We start from the raw sequence: 17819 nt of genomic DNA, 5'->3' as shown, positions 1-17819 counted from the left end.
ATGAGGTAAAAGATCTGTGTTGTTTCACAGTGCTATACAGTGCGTTACCAGGGCTGTCCTGTGACTCCAGAGAAAGTGGTTCAGGTGCATCTCCAGATATTACAGCATGACTCTTGTCAGTGTCTATTCCCAGAATGGGCACATTTCAGTTTGAATACTAGTGTTTTGTGCAGGTTTGTTTCAGAAAATCCAGCCAACAGTTTAAAGTGGTGGAGAAAATCTGGATATGCTGCTGAAAAAGATGGCTAAGTGAGATATGAATGCAGTTGCAGATGGTTTCATTTTAGTTGTGAATCAGAACATTGTTCAAGAGTTGCATGGTGTCAGAAAAGTAGTAGAGTTTGTTTTTAGGAGAAAATATTATGTCCATATGTAAGACAAATATGACTTGATTTAAAAAATTTACAGTTTTGTACCTAAGCCATATGGCATTTTACTGAAGGTGAAGCCTCATGACTGAGGAGGGACTTAGAAGATATTTGTTCTGTTCCCAGATTTGTGCTCGATTGTGTAAGTGCTAACTTTTATATTGCTAATGTACCGTCTTCCTTCATTTTGTCTACTTTGACTGTTAACTCTTTGGAATGGGGACCTTCTTATTTACCTCGGCTTGAGAAAGCGGTTTTCTATAGGTGGCACTTAACAATATGCTCTACTTTCACATGTGCCTAATGTCATGGATCTGAGTGATCTTGCTTAGAGGATAAATTAGCCACAATCTGGCCCTTAGCATACAACCTAGAACATGGGTGTCCGCATGTGCAGATGGGAAGGGCAGTGTTTCCAGTTTCTTGATGAGCTCTCCTGCTGCTTAGCTGGTTGCACCTCCTAATGAACAGTTTGCTCTGCATTTCACTGTCTCCATAGGTTGTCCTTTTCCCTTGACCTCATAGATTCCTCGCTGCTGTACTGGGTGAATCTGATGGACAATCAACTGCTGGAAGGAACAACACGGTAACGACATAGTCTGCAACAACTTCGTAGCTTGTAGGTGGCCCCAGGCACTTGCTGACTAAGGTGTTACCTGTGACATTGCAGTTCACTGGCTTATATTTTGTGAGGAAAATTAATACAGTACTGTGATAGCTTTTATGGCTCCTATTTATTTTTTCTCCTACCTGGCTCTTACTTTCTGATGATTTGGATATAGTACCAGTCTAACATAATAATCTCAAACAATGACCTTATTTTTGATAGCCGAGGACCTCTCATACAACTATTTTCCTATGGTATTTCTGATTAATATGCCGAATTATAAAAGATGAAAGAAATAGTGTGACATGGTATTTTTAGTTGATGATAGTAGGAAATAGTAGTCACATCACAGCTGTGTCATATGAGGGCATGTAACTGCTTTTGCCTTTGACTTTAATTCATTTTTTTAAAGCAAGAAATAGCTACTTTGTCTTTAAACAGCATAGCAGTTGTTCTTACTGCTGGGTTGTGTTTTCATCTCTGAAAATTCCCAGGCCTCCCAGTCTTAAAAAGGGCAAAAAATATTTTTTATTGCTTGCAGAAATATTACATTGTGAAATAAGAATTTTACAAGATAGACAATCTAAGAAATAAGAATTTTTACATGTTTTTAGACTTCTTGTGTAGCTTGGTGCATTCACTTTGTTTTATTTTAAACCATTGTCACCAGACATGAGATTATGTTAAAAGGAACCAAGTCTGCTGCTAACTCCATATTAGCAAAGAAACTTATGAAACCTGACTTAGGAAACTGTATTTTAATGTAGTTCTGAGCATACAGTTCATTACTGTCACTAGGACACGTGGATTTAGCTTGACATAAATGTCAGAAAATATTATTCAGGTGCGTACGACACCAAAGATCACAGCTAACTGATGTGGTGAATTTTAATTAGCCAGGAGACCAGAGAAAACTCCGAAGATACTAATAACTAAGGAAAGAACACTGACATTTTTTGTTTTGACATTTTTTTTGTTCAGCTCTGGATATTTGCTACCGACTTTGATCTCCACTGATGCTCTCCAAAGAGTTGTGGTTCTGGCTCACTTAGAAAGTGATTTTTACCTTCAAACTTTGCCTGTTAAGTCATTATTACCAAATAACTCTGGAGGGAGCAGAACATCATAAAGACACTTTATTTTCCATTATGAGAGTTAGAGCTTAGGCAACGATGTGGCATAAACTGAGGTTTGTTTCTTCTCTGGCAGCTCAGTTTACTTGGTGCTAAATATAATTTCTGCATTGAAGCTGTATCCTGTTTCTTTAAGAATCTGCAGGTTTTGTGCAGACCTCATTCTGTTTAGAAAATATTGCAGTACTTGTTTTATGTATAAAAACTAGATAGTTATGAAACATATTAATGCGCTATTCTTTGCTTGAGAGAAGACCACAATCCACGTCATACTTAGCAGACACATCTGGCAACTGAAAAAAACACCCTTTTCTTCTGGCTTTTCTTCTTTGATATTTGTTCTTGGCAGGATTATTTCTAATTAACTTGTTCCTTTTCCTAATCTTAGGCGGGACACACAGAGTGAACAAGCAGACTTTGTATCTAATCCATCCGAACTGAGGCTAATAACCTACAGACTGCAGATTCTCTTATTGTAAATGCAGCTAAATCTACATTTTTAAGAAGTCCAGTCGCATAACCAGTTACATAATTTCCTTTTTTTTTTTTTAAATACAAGGACACTATGGGAGCAATCTGTGAATAACTCTGCATTAAACTTCAAATGATTTGAGCTTCTATGATGGCAAAGTTGAGGAGTTGATAATGTGACCTCAAAAATATTAAGACACTCAGAATTCTGAGCTAAGTTTTATTTGTTTCTCAGAGTTACACATATTTACCTAGTAATTTTATTGCCACATTACCAAAGTTACTAAAAATATTGGGGTTCCAGCATTTGTTCCTTTTTTTCCCAGACACTTCCAGCGTTCTGAAAACCACAGCTGGTCTCCTAGCAGCAACTTCCCGCTCTTTAGGAAAGACTTTGCAGGTCACATCCCATGAAGATGGTAGGACACTTGCAAGTAACATTTGCTGCATGCTGACAGTGTGTGCTTGGAGAGCAAGAGATCAGCCTGTCTTCATAGAGGAAATTATCTCTCTCTCTCTCTCTCTCTCTTTTTTTTTTTATTATGCTTATTATGATGTAGGAATAAATGTAGGAAATTTTGGTCAGTGCTGAACTGATATTTTCCATGCAAAGGTATCACAAGTGGAGCTGATAAAAACTTGCAATTTTAAGTCTGTAGGAAGTTCTGAAATTTGTCTTTGTTTTCATTTCCAGATAGGAAGCAATGCACTTTTAAAAGCAAGTTCTTAATGCAGCTTTGTTTAAACTGGCACATTACTGACAAAAGCAGTCTGTGATAGCACACTAAAACTTGTAATTACTGCTTTGCTATGTGGGACTTTTTTATGGCCTCTGGGCATCTTTTGATATGTAACTACATGTGCTGTGCCCTGTGAGAAGCTAAGTAATGCCATTATCACAAAACAGAGCATTATGAATCCTCTTAGTTTTACTACCAAGATTTAGTAGCAAGCTTTAGACTGCAAATGATCCTTTTAGATTAGATTATTTAACATCTTTGCAATTTTCAGGTGTAAACTCTGCTTAATGGCCAAATTTCTTTGTTTTCATTGTTGTTTTTTCAATGTTTGCAGTAAAAGCAACATGAGAGAGTGTAAATCTTGGATGTGACCCCACTCTAGAAGGTCTCCTTTCAAACCAAAAGAAAATAGATCTTGCCACAGAACTCATAATCTCTTTGTGAATTTGTTCTGTGCTGTAGCATCAGTTTAATAGAGAGCGGTCAGTCATACTTTATAGCTTAGCTGGATATACAGGTTATCAACTTCTGCCTGGGTCCAGCTGTTTGTCTGTAAATCCTACTGAAAGCTGATGTTACACTGATAGCTGACACACTGTCATTTGTACCAATCGGTCGCTCGGACGCGTGGCCAAACACACTCGCAATACAGGTGGCTCAGCAGGTAGAAATGGATACTAATGGTTTGCATTTCAGTCAGCTCAGAGCAAACATGGGCTGGATACTTCAGAGGTCCCTGGAGAAGCCTGAGATATCTGTTAATGACTAACAGAAGGCTTTGTTAATTGTTTTCCAGTTAACTGATTCCAGGAGGTTCTGAAAGAAATTTTATTGTATCCGTTGAGACTTCAGCCATCACCACTGCTGAGGAAAGTGGCAAGCAGAAAAAAAACAACGGGAATTGGCTCCCAGATAATAGATAATGAAATTGTACAACAAGTACCTTTGTGCTTTTACACCTTTGTGTCAGTATTATAGATCAGTAGTTTTATTTGATAATACGTGCATGCCTAATTTTCTGTGGACTGATTTAAAGATTTGATAAAAACAAACGTGTTGTTATTGCTGTGTTGGAACTCATTATATCAGCTTCTACACCTGTATTGTGGAATGTTTATACATGCAGAAAAAGCTGAAAATCATTTGTTGTTGGTGGGAGTGTGTTAGTGAGGGAGACGTTCAAAAAGAGGAGTCCATGTTTCAGACAAAAATGAAGAAGAGAATTAAGAGAATGGAACAAGTAAATGGAACAGAAAGCAAGTTTGACAGGTTGGCCTGAATCTGAGAAAACACCAGAGGAAGAATTGAAACATAGCATGGGCCTTTTTTTTTTTTTTTTGACTCTTGAGTTACTTGAGTAACAATTTTGACACAAGAAAATTGGTTACAAAGCAGAGATAAGTAGAAGCCAACAATAAATGGTAAAAGAAATCCACCTTCCTTAGATTGTAGGTTTTCTACTTGAGAGGTTAAGAAAGGTGGCTGATCTTGCACTTTCTAACTCGTGTTTATCTGGATAGTACTCCATTTGCTTATGTAGATTAAAATTATTTTGCAGGAATTTCTTTTTAAAGAAATAATTCCTTTCTTAAGTATTTCCTATATAGTTGAATAGTGTGACTTTTTAATGCTGGGAAATACAGGCAAGAAGAGAAAAGAAGCTACATGTGTTACATGAAATTGTCATTTCTAGGGCAGTGGTTCAAATTAAGTTATAATACATTGTTATCAGTAATAATTATTTGAATGTTTTAAATAGCTTATTCTGTGGCACTTTACAGTAAATATTGTGATAAATTCATTTCTTTTGGCAGTCATTGTTAATTCAGCTGTACATTAATTCGGTTAGGTATTAATTAGGTTTTAGTGAGGGCAGTGTGATATGCATGGTGATTCCCCAAACATGAACAGACTCCACATCTTTGGGTAGAGCTGTGTGTAAGCACCTGCCTTTGCATTTTTGGTGGGCTTTTTGATGGAAATCATCCGTGAGGCTGCTGTGTGGAGGCAGAGAATCCTTGGTACACATCAGTCATGTATCATAATCTGCCCTTTCTTTTCACGAGACCCCTGTCCTTTCAGCCCCTGTGGAAGTGGCGGAATCAGCAGACCTGTCCCTGCCCCTTGTGTGTTTTTCTTTCCCTGTATTCTCTCTTGTGAGACCTGCACCTTTTCTTTGCACAGCGTAACCCCTGTAAAAGGTCTACAAAGCTGGAGCTAGACCAAAAGATTTTAGATTAAGATTTACAAACTTTTTTTTTTTTTGCAGCCTACTTCACACTGTTATGACACTTTTTTTTTCATTTTTATTTTTTACTTATGGCATTTAGCACTTAAGAGTTGATCATTGAATTTGCGATGAATGCCCATCCTAAAAGAAGGAGAAGGAGCTGCTAGTTTAATCTATGGAGTGTTAAATATCGCAGAACCAGCTCTGCCTGCAAGAGACTATTTTGTCTTCTTTACCCGTTTCTCATTTTTTCTCAGTTTTGCAGGAGGTTAGCCTCCAAAAACATGTAGCACAAGTGATTTGTCTGTATACATAAAGACTAAACTCTGTAAAGACCCTTATCTTCCCCTATGCAAGTTCCTCTAATGGTGATGGGGACACATGTCTTAAAGAGGGGATTCTGGACATGTCTCTAGTGAAAATGCTCTCCATTAACAAACTGGCATCATCTCTATTTTTTTTTCTCTGCCAACTGTATAGGAACCAAAATAGGGACTGAAAACACAGTGCACACTAGGCAGAGTTAAGTAGCATACGTTGCCCTTTGATCTGAATAATTTATATGCAAAATATAAAAATCAGAAGCCATACTGACTGCAAAAGCCAATATGGTTAAGTGGAACAAGTGTCAAAATCAAAGGAAAAGGGACGTTTTTAAGATAAAATATGTGTGGTTCAGTGATGAATTGAAATTAAGAGAAAAATGGAGGAAATAAGTAATTAAGAACAGAAAACAACTATATAATTTATACTATATACTAAGAATAAATTTCCTGGTTCTGTCTGGGGCTGAAATAATGAAATACATAGGGAAATTATTTATCGTCTGTTGCCACGAGTAATTACCAATTGCCCATGCATTTGGACAGAAAAATATAGTTATTAAAATATTATTAAAGTTTTTTTTTAATATTATATAGCTGTATTTTTGAAGGGATAGCACTTCATGTTTCACAGTTGAACATCTAATAAGTTTACAAGAAATTTTTCACAGAAAAACATTCTTTTGTGCCCATTGCAATGTCCCTAAAACTTTTCTCTGAACATCTATCACTTAGAGTATGAGAAAGGAGCAAAGGACCAGGTAGAGCCCAGTTCTGGTCTGGCAGCTCCTGCGTCAGAGTAGGGGGTGAGTGTGGGCAGATGATCTCTAACTCCCAGCTCCTTTTTCTTCCTTCTGTGCATCTGTTTTTCTACTACATTGTCGAGCTGCAGAATCCTTCACAATTTTTATGGGATAATGGAAATATGGAAGTGGGCAGTGCTTGCATAGGAGATGGATTTTCAGCGGAGCAAATTTTTGGACCCACATAGTTCATATCCTTAAGGTCTTGGTCTGAAAAATGTGATTTCAACTCCTTTCCATTTGGTTACTGCTGGAGACTCAGACAGAAAACACTGCACTGAGAAATCAGTTTCTTATTTTGTTCTTCTTTCCTGTAAATGTCAGCCTGGTTGTAGCAGCAACACTTGAATCTTGGTACTTTCACTCTTTTCTGCCATTTGACTTAAATTAACAATGGCCATGCATATGTAGGGGGGTATCTTTAGGTGTGTGTATTTGTTCAGATAGGAAAGAAGATATGCAAAAATGTAAGGTGGTCATTTTTTCCTATTTTCTTGATAACTTATGGCTTACATTATGCCATAAAAATTAAACTTGAGAGATTTATGGTATGATTGTATCCAGTCTGAATTCATGATTAAAAGTCCTATTTGTTCCAATGGGGCAAGACAAAGCTTGTAGGTAATGTAATTTCAAAATCTAATAAAAGAAACATTAGACACAAGACAAATATTCTTTTTTTTTTTGTGCTTAGCTGTATTTCAAAGATGTATTGGTCAGAAAGATCTTATGTTTCATAGTCATCTCAAATCTCCTGTGAACAAACAGGAACATGGTGTAATTAGAGCAGTGTGCGCTGCTTTAAATCCAGGTCAGCTCAGTGTGTCACGTCAGCAGACTTCTAGCAGGTTCTTTGCAAATTCGGTATTTATAATTATATTCTAATTACTACAGAGGTGCAGACATCAAAGAAAGTGCATTTTCACATCTGTATTTGTACTATTGTGGTTTGGTACCCAGTGGAGCCTGAATTAAAATTTTGGAATATGTTTAGTAATTAGGGGAAGCTTAATTCTGGTCTCTAGTGCAGTGGTTGAAAGGCAGATCCATCCCTGGAAATGTTTTCTGTCTTTCATACGTGCATGTTTTCAGAAACCTGCACTTAAAAACTCTGAACACTTAATAAGCAGCTTCCCTATCTGCCTTCCTTATAACAGTCAACCCCGTGTCAGACAGTCAGTCCTTCTGACTGATGTACCGAAATGTGGAGCATATTCAAAGGGTCAGCATATAATAAATACATATATAATAAATTGGGACATAAGGAAATTTAATATTTAGTGCTCCCTCTTCTGGTTCGCTTTGATAAATATGAGGGCAATGCAAACACTATTTGCTGAAGCTGATGTAAAGAAAGTGGGATTTGGCGCCTCCAAGTGGGACTCAGGAGAGGTGCCTGTAAATAATTAGGTGCTTATAAATAATTAGGTAAGTTACACTAACTTAAATGTAGTTTATTTAAAGAAAAGCATTTTAAATAAGTATTTAGTCAGCTACTCTTTAAGGAAGGGCAAATGGAGGGTATGTAATAGTATGTTACATTTGGAAAGTCAAAGAAACATGGCTTTTCATTATAGGCTTTGTTTGCCTACTATTGCATATATTAATTTTTCTCTTCTCATTTTCTCTTTTTATTTTCTCTATACTTATAAAAGATCAGTGAGGTCATCTTACTAATGGGCTGTGACATCACTGCCCTTCAAGATTAGATTACTGACCATTTTCTAGCACCTTTACAGCTATATATATATATTTCTATAGAATTGACTGCTGTTGAAGAGGCCATTCAAAAATCTTTTTTATACGGTTTGCTAAAACCCTTAAGTGCATACTGAAAAAATAATCACGTACTATTTTAATTTTTTTTCTTACTGAATGCAGGAGGTGAAAGTGACATAGTAATGAGAAGTCAGAAGGGGGAGAAGCGGATCAATATATTGCTAAATTCTTATTGAAATTCTAATGCTTTGATGTTCTGGGCAGTTTTATTTCTGTTTAACATTTGCTGAGTAAAAGTCATTGCCCTAGAGATGCAAGATTTATTGACACAGAGAGATGAAAATGATTAGCTAAAAGGTTTCTGCACAAAGAGAATCAAAATCAGCTGAAACACTACAGGGTGGCTCATATACAGGAGGCTGAGCTATTTCAAACAAGTTATTAATTTTCAAAGCTGGAAGCTTAGCATGTTGGTATTATACCAATTTTTTATCGTTTCCTTCCTTTATAGAAACATTAAATTCTCTGAAAGGTTTTTATTTACGGATATATAGACATATACACCCACCCACTTTGTTTGTAGCATTCATAAAAGCATTATTATCTTTTCCTAATTCGTCTTCTAATTGAAAATAAATATATTTTTATTTATTTGCAGATGCCAGCTTTTCAAGAGTTGTCTTTATGGGATGGTCTTGCAGTCCTGGTGCAGGTAAAGTTCCATAGCAGTATATTCTAATCATGCTCACATATACTCATTTTCCATTTCATCTCACTTGCCACAAGATATCTGTATTGATACATTGTATTTAGCTTTTCAAAAACATCTGAAATATGTTGACATGCTTTGGTTTGCAGTTCATATGAACCTGAGAGAAGTACTAGACAGAGCAGCTGCTTTTGGCCTGCTGCTAGAAAAAGGTGGTGTCGGCTTCGTTTGACTTTGTTCACACAGAGTAGAGCTGAGCCTGGGAAAGCTTAGTCATCAGCCATACCAAAGTGAAATACAGCATGTGTGGGTGTTATGAGAAGCCAAAAATAGGAGAAATTCACTCTCTAGACAGGTGAAATTCAAAAGAATTTATTAATCTTACTATTGCTGCTTACAATTTCCAACAGTACCGCTACACTTTTACTGATAAACTGCAGCAGGCTCCATCTTCATTCCCTTCATCTGTCACCCTTAGATTATTGTATAATAATGTGTGGAAACTCCAGCAGAACACACAGGGCACTGTTCCTGCCCTAGCACACGGAGAAAGATGCTCTGAGTGGCCTCCTCTTGTCACAGAGGCTGCAAAAAGCACCAAGGGAACTTGAGGCTGTTTTAATGTTGAGTAGAATCCTGATTGTTCTCAGAATCAGAACTAGGTTTTAGGTCTCCAGTTTGTCTTGGCCGCAGGATAGGGCTTCATGCATCTTGCTACTTCTTAAATGGGGAATGTTCTAAGCAAAAACAACTAAATCAAAAAGATTAAATGCAACTTGCAGTTCGGAGGAAATAAGATGAGAGATTACTGAACACCAGCCAAAGCTGGAAGTATTTAATAATTATGTATATTGTTGCAGGAAATGTTCTATGAAATTTTATTCTAGGTTTCATGCAGGTTTTAAAGCTCTGAGCAGGTTTTATTTTCAAATAGAAATGATTAAATATAATTTCTCAGTACTTTTACATGATTAATGTAACAGGCTGATCTTTCTTTGAGTACATCATAAATACTATCCACATTGGTGTGCTATATATGGAGAGTTTTATTGCTGCAGCACTTTATGAAATTATTCTTTGGGAAATTATAGAGAGTCAATGAATAATTCAAGGGAAAGAATAAAGCAAAATCTAATAAACTCTGCGTAAGATTGCACTTTGACATTATTACAGTAATGTGTATATACAAAACTCCCTGTTATTCTGGAAAAAGGATTCAAATAGAGCTTGATTTTTTTGAAAGAAGAGATCTTTTCACACTTTTCTGATAAGAAAAGTGACATGTACTAATTGGTCAACTGGACACAAATGGTACTTATATTTGTTTCCAGAGAAGTAAAGGATACATTTTTGAGCAACTATTAGCTGTATTCTCATTTTCCTGGAAAAACTGTAACCACATTTTGGGGATTAGCTCCTTGTTTGTTGCAGAACTCTAAAATTTTTATTTTTAGAGTATTTTCATGACTAATCCTAATTTCACAAATATGGAAATTTGTACGTGCTTGAGAAATGACTAGCACTAAATGTTATTGTTTCTTCTGTTCAGTCTGGGAATGTGCATGCTAATTTATTTCTTTTAACTTGTGGATTAATGTTTATTTCAGTAAACTGAGGGAATTGTTACGGTTATTACTAAAGGACCTAGTATATCATAGAATGAAATGCAGTGAAATAGGAGGGAGAACCTAGTTTGGTGTTGAGGCTAGGCTTCTAGATAAACATTATTTCATAAATCAGGCTTCAACTTCTTCTGGTCATAATAAATTATTGTACTGCAAATTTGTGTGATGGCAAAGTGATTAGGATCACTGCTATTAGTTTAATCACAGTCACCTTATATATTACTGAAATATGCTAAATTCCAATAAGTTTAACATGAGTCTACCTTATTTTTAAGGAGTAAAAGGAATTTAAGTATTGAGAAAAGACTTAATTAGGTGTCTCTCTCAAAATGTTTACAAGGGCTCTTCAGATGATGGTGGGTTATGAGAGGTGTTAGCTCTAATGAGCTGTGGTGGGTCAGATAAAGTAGAATTACTGTGATCTGCTGAAGATCCAGGTATAAAAGCGCAACTATTTTTTATTCCACTTAGTTTTGCTTGCAAGGATTTTTACCTTGATAAACTGTATATGTGCTTTGTGTTATGAAAATTGCTTCTTTAGTCATGATATAAAGGAGTTACAGCTTTTTTTCTCTGAAGAATACTTGTTTTTATGTGACTTCCTTTGGTACTTGCAACATCTACAACACACAGTGGGATCAGTTATCAAAAAGGTGACTTTCTAGTGTAAGATAAAGGCTGAAATGATGAGTTCCACATCTGTTAAATAGACTTAATTTCTGGTGACATTATAAACTGAAAAGGGCAACAAGCTCCTTTTTCATCACACACACTTCTCTCCAAGGCAGATTACAATTCAGAATGTGTTCAGAATTGAAGGTGAAATATCCTTTAGTTGCTGCTAAATGGTTGGAAAGAATGCAAGTTACCTTGGAGGAGTGATGCTTGCTGACTTTTCAGGATACCTTTTGGCCCACTGTATTTTATGAAATCCTGCTGGATTCAGTTTTATACTGTTAAGGATGAGCTGGTAGAGCAGATACTTAGTACTGTTAATTTTCTTTGGTAACATGAGTTATATGTTATCTGACAAAAGTTATTCTCATGTTCCGTTATGTGACTCCACTTCGTAGCTGAACTATGTGAACGTGAAAAACATGTTTTAATCTTAATTTAGTATTGAAGGACATGGTCAAATTCCAAATCTTGTATCTCCTTCTTGTGATGGAATGATTGCTCATACAAAGCTTGAAGGAATTGGTGACAAGTCATAACTGACTTATTAAATTTTATACATCTGTGTCCAAAGCAGAAGAAAAATTTGCAGAATCAAATTTGAAATACAGTCTTTTTCTAAGTGTGCTGTTCAGAGAAATATCTGCAAGTTTGATAAATTCTCTAATAAGCTCTTTTAAACAGGACTTCCCAGTGCTTTATAGTTTTGTGCTATGGAAAATTTACCCATCTGTTTCCCAGATATTTTCCATAGAACATTTCCCTCCCATTTCCCTCTCTCTTCAAGGAAGTGATCCCAGTTTTACTCTTTCTACTTTTCTGATGCGTTTGTTACAGAGCACTTCTAATTCTTTTCTTCTTTTTATTGCTTCCAAGGATGAGACGTACTCCACCTTTGCAGCTAAAAGGAATTTGGAAGATAGTTTTTCTAGCTGGCTATTACAATACGATTTTTAAACTATAATCCAGATGCTCTTGCTTAAAATATTTTGCCGTGGACAGACATCCAAGTCTTTGGTTTAGTGTTATTTTCAAAGAGATCAAGATTGTTCAAAAGCTTTCTAGCAAAAAATATAGTTATGGAATAGGCTTAGGCCGCTTGTTTATTTTGTGGTTTATATAATCTGCATCTACTCTTGTACATTTTCAGAGAGGCTCTTTCACTTTCAAAGAGAAACTGCTTGCTCTTCGTATGAGCCAGATCTACGCTCTGACCCAGTGGAAGTTCTCAAGGTAGCACGTACGGAAAAAGCGTCGCATCTTCATTGCATTCACCTCAGTTGTCACCGTTTTTCTGAACCGGGGGAAACACGGGGCAGGAGAACGTGGTCATAAAGGCACCATGCAGTTATCTTTCCAGAAATACGTAGTCGAGAAGTGTAACAAGAATTTGCTGAAAAAATATTCTTTTTAATACACCTCTACTAAATAAATATATATGCCAAAATCCAGGCCAAGAAAAGGACAGAAAGAAGAGCTCTACTTACAACAGAGATTAATATTTTCCAGCATTGCTATTTGGTAGTTTCTCCCAGTTCCTCCCAGCGATTTCTTCTGGGTTGTAACATAGCTCCACATCCTTACAGTTCCTTTCCTAAGTATCATATTTGATTAGCATTCAGTGAAGTACAGTTTGTTCTTGACATTTGTAGCTAAGGGCTCAGTCATGGGCCTGATTAGAGCTCCCTTCTATTGCTCTGGTATAAAAAACTCTTCAAGATGCCTTGTAGATTGCAGCAATCACTTGCCAACATTTTGACAACAAGCATTCAACAAAATTGTAATAAAACTTTCAGCAATGCAGTGAGGTCTTTGTGCCTTCTGGGAGTAGAAATCTAGTAAAGAGGAAAATGGGGAAATCTGAGGAGTTAAATCCTCAACTTGGTTTTATTTTGATCATAGATTTTTCTTTTTTTTTTCTTTCTTAACTCGGTGTATTAGTTCTGCCTTTTCACCTTTAAGGCTTGTACCTTAAAGATTTTAATTAAAACCTCCTTCCCAGAATGGAAGGGAAATCATAAGAATGAATTTTTAATGAAATGCTTATTTTTATGAAATATTTATACCTCTTCATTCTCGTGTACATTTTTCTTTGTCATTTTGGGACAGCAGGTGCTTGAAGGGCTCTTGTTTTGTATTTTCAATGAAAGTTTGATGTTATTTGATGTAAATACCATCCGACAAGCTGCGGGTTTAGCTGGGTCATAGTAAAGGTAGTCCCCCAGAGGACAGTGGCTCTGAGAACTGCTGTCACATTGGTTTCCCATGCAGCCCGTCACTTAATAGCAGGGTGGGATCACTTCTGTTAATAGAATGAGCTTTCCATTGGAAAAACACTATATGTGCACCATGATCATTAGTTTTAGGACAGAAAGAAGAGCAACACAGTGACCTAGCTTTGTGCATTATCGCCACCAGTTTTCCAAAAAACAGCCATCTTCACAGCAGTTTTAATGCTCAATTCTAATGATTCTGTTCCAACACAGCACACTGAAGAGCAGAAACCCATGTCCAGCTCCTCAGGTATTGTTTTTAAGAGTCTGCAGAGGTAATTTCTGAGAGTCTCTCTTCTCTGATTTATGACCGGGACAAAAGTAAAGGTGGAGCATGCACTTTCTTGCTTGAGAGCATCGGATTCTTTTTAACTTAGAAGAAAGTGTAGATGTCTGGGTTCTTAACCAGTCCTCACTTTGGCAAATACTCATCCAAGTTAGCACCAGAACTAAAGTCATCAGTCATGAGATCACCTACAAACGCTCATAAATGCACTGCTTGCTTTCCTCATCGTAGCCTACTGAGGCAGTGCAAACATCAGTGCCATTTAATGAACTGCGGTGCCAGCTAATTGGTTCCAGGCAATAACTTTTTACTTAGCTCTGCTACACAAAGATTAATATTAGTGTGATCATTTCATCTGATCATTATTTTTTTAAGCCGTCCCAATTTTACGGCCCTTGTGTGAATAAATTGTGTGTGGCCGCCTTCTTCCCCTTGCAAGCACAATTCCCTAATATTAAATCTTCCAGCATCCTGTATCCTTTCTATCAGGGTGTGCTGTTGCTGAGCAACACCAGATTTGCTCTTTAAAATTATCCAGGTTTCTTTAGCCAGCTCTGTGAGGTGGTACAGAAGGGAAGCAATAATATGCCTAAATGCTTTAAAAATATATTCATTTTTTGATCAAATTATTTCTCAACATTTCTTGTATTTGTGCAGTCTTACACGGCTAGCTTGCTATACATTTAAAAATAATGTAGTTTCACTTTTTTTTTTTACTTCTGCTATGGGGATTTGTGTAATTATATAATTGCATTTGTCTAATATATTGTAACTTCTATACATAGGTTCCAAAAGAGAGAAAAAAAATTATGTATTTATGAAAATTCTTATTAGGAAAAAAAAAGGGTTTTTTCTTCATAGCATTTCTGTAGTATTTCCGTAGTATTTCTGCTTTCTGAATGCTGCATGAGTGTTGAATCTTGACAGTTGGGGCTTTAAGATGATTCAACCTTCTTAATCTTGCTCGTTCTCAACTGTCTAAATATTATAAAAGTTGGCAAGATGTTTCCTTGTGTCCTTAAAAATGAGTATTGTAGAAATTATTTTCCTGTAGAGGAGATGTTAGTAACTATTGCAGTGTGGGTTGCCATTTGCAGCTCAGATCATAGGAACATGTAAATCCCAGATATTTTATTCTTCAATGTCAATTTTTAAGGACAGTAGCAAAAATCTCCACTTGTAATATTTGCTTTCCTGACCTGATCGTGTGAATAATGTGATCTTGGTTGAGCAAGGTGAGAAAACATATGTGTAACATGAGCACATGTGATGAGCAGAACTCCATCGAGCCTTTGATACATTAGAGAGACACCGGAGCTTTGAGAGCACGAGCTCGCGGTGAGGAGGCGTCTTTGCCTTCCCTGGACGTGGACATTTCCATGGGACGAGAGCTCCGCTGGCCTTAGCTGGGCCTAAGCTTGCAGGGCTGCAGCACTACGGGCTGGGTGTCGCAGCAGAGGCCATTAAGAGAAGACTCTTCATTGACTGAAGAGCAGGCACAAATACACTATAATGACAATATTTGCTAATTTTGATAGAATAAATGGTTGTTGTCAATTTTAAAATTACTTTCAGTCTAATATGAGATCATGGATTATCATTTGTTATTGAGTCCTTTGCCCTGATTCTGTTGAAAGCAGGATCCTATTGATTTTTATGAGAGCAAACAAGGGTTCTTTCTAGCTATTGAAAAGATTTTTCTGTTGTTCACCCTGTCTGCAGTAGCCGAGTTTGCTGGGGATGGGTTAAAGCTACTTGGCCTCATGCTGTTTCCTTCTCATTTATTTAATTGGGAGAGAGGCGTGTGTGTTGCCGCCGAAGTCAGTGATTTCTGTGTTGTCCTTATTCTAGGACATCAAGATAACGAAGTAAATGTCACAGTGCCATTAGAAGTGAATAACACTCTTGCATAATAGTGTCCATGCATTTTTGTTCTCTTTTGTCACTTGCTGGGATCATTTGCTTGGTAGGAATTTTCATACAGGACAAAAAATGGGAAGTTAATTTAATACAAGTGCGTTTCTCAAGCAGCCTTTGGTGGTGCCTGTGCCTGACCTGCCCAGCCCGTGAGCCCCGCTATGAGACACGTGGCTTGGCTCGCTCCGTGTGGCTCCTTCCAGCTAGCTCCGTGTCCCACGCAATACTGAGGCCTCTCCATGGTCCCCTATGGCAGACTGGGTCTGCGTGGCTGATTCAGGACTTGCATCTGGCTTGTGGGGTTACAGAAGTCTTGCTCGCACAGCGGAGACTCATCCTGCCCCCAAGAGCCCCAGTGGAAATTATGGGATGTGGAGGTTTAGGGGACTTTTCATGGTGTGTACAGTAAAAGAACAGAGTTCTGAGGAGATACTTTTACCTAAACCAGCAGTCCAGCTACCAGGTGAATGTGTAAGCAGAACTGGCCTATTGTTCACCACAGCTCCCTTCTTCCTGGCTCACCTCTTGTGTGCTCAAGTCAATATAATATTTAGAGATCAGTTCTAAATCAAAAAGAGAAAAAAATGGGCCCTGGAAGAGGAAAAGAAAGTAGCGGCATGGGCAGTACTTGAATGTACCTGCAGAGCCCAGAAAGCTGGAGAAATGCATTGGCCATCATTGCAGAGGAGCTAAGGAAGAGGGCTCAGGATATAATGATTAGAAAATGTTGATTACCACCTTCTTAAAGCTGCAAAAATGTTGACCCAAGAGATGAGTACACCTAAGAAAAGCAAAAGATAATTACTTAGCAGCCAGTAAATCCAAGCAAGAACACAAAAACAGTATCAGGGGAAAGTGTTAAAACAGCCTGCAGAGAAGGAGAAGGTTTTTAAGTCCAGATGTTGCTTTATAAATCTGTAGAAAATGAGCCTCATTTTGAATAGAATTTGAAAACTCTCCAAGGAGAAAAAAAAATAGTTCTGTAATTCTGATATAGCTAGAAGTCTTTTTATTAATCAGGTCCCAGAAGGTCGCCCTGACTATACAATTCTCTTTAAAAATTTCCTTTCCAGTGATGCTTGGGAAAAAACAAAAACAAAAAACAACAAACATGACTGCAAGTAGGTTGTTGCTGTGCTTATGATACCAATAAGTAGTACTTGGATCTGCTTGCTGCACTGTGTCTGCTCGTGGTTATTTTTTTCACCTGTCTCCTCTGCTCTTCCCTCTCCTTGAACGAGACCATTTTTCTGGTTCGGGATTGCTACACACACAGCACGGCTGGGTCCTGGCCCTTGGGTAAGAACCTCGGTGCTCTCACCGAGGCACAGATAATGCCATTCAAAATGCCACTAAACCTGATTGTACAGAAGAGCCTTCTGAGCTCTGAGCTCTGCCATTTTCTACTGCCATTTCTGGACTAAGTTTTTGGCTGCTTTGGACTCCTGACCCACATTTACTCAACTGATCGACTTGAGCAACAGTAGTGCCATTAAGAAATAGTCCAAAAAGTGAACCATAGAGACTCAAAAAGCAGAAGGCAAATTAGAACTGTATGTTTATTACTTAGAAAATGCAACCTCATGATTTTTAAGGCAGTCTCTAGTCAAGATATTAAACATAAACATATGCAAAGTACTTTGCTGAATCGTGGCCAGGGTGACAGAAAAAGGACCCTGAATCCATGAGGTGGATCTAAGAAAGTCAACTTTTAGGCTGTTCTGTCTAGGAAATACAATCTCTGAAATGAAACACAAAGTTTAGTATATTCAGGTTCTGAAGCAGTATTTATGTGTTAACTTCCAAATTCCTTGCTAAGGTGTCTCATGAGCACCTTTCATAAGTTGATAGAGATTTTTTTGTTGTAATTTGCTTATATTTTTACATTATCACCAGACAAAGCCTTGCAGAAACATTATGGCCAGTTAGTTAACAATTTG

This window comes from Tinamus guttatus, unplaced genomic scaffold (assembly GCF_059628265.1).
Source record: "Tinamus guttatus ecotype Peru unplaced genomic scaffold, ASM5962826v1 Tinamus_guttatus_pri_ptg000710l, whole genome shotgun sequence".
In the NCBI taxonomy this organism is placed as follows: Eukaryota; Metazoa; Chordata; class Aves; order Tinamiformes; family Tinamidae; genus Tinamus; species Tinamus guttatus.
Note: the sequence above shows the minus strand (reverse complement) of the source record.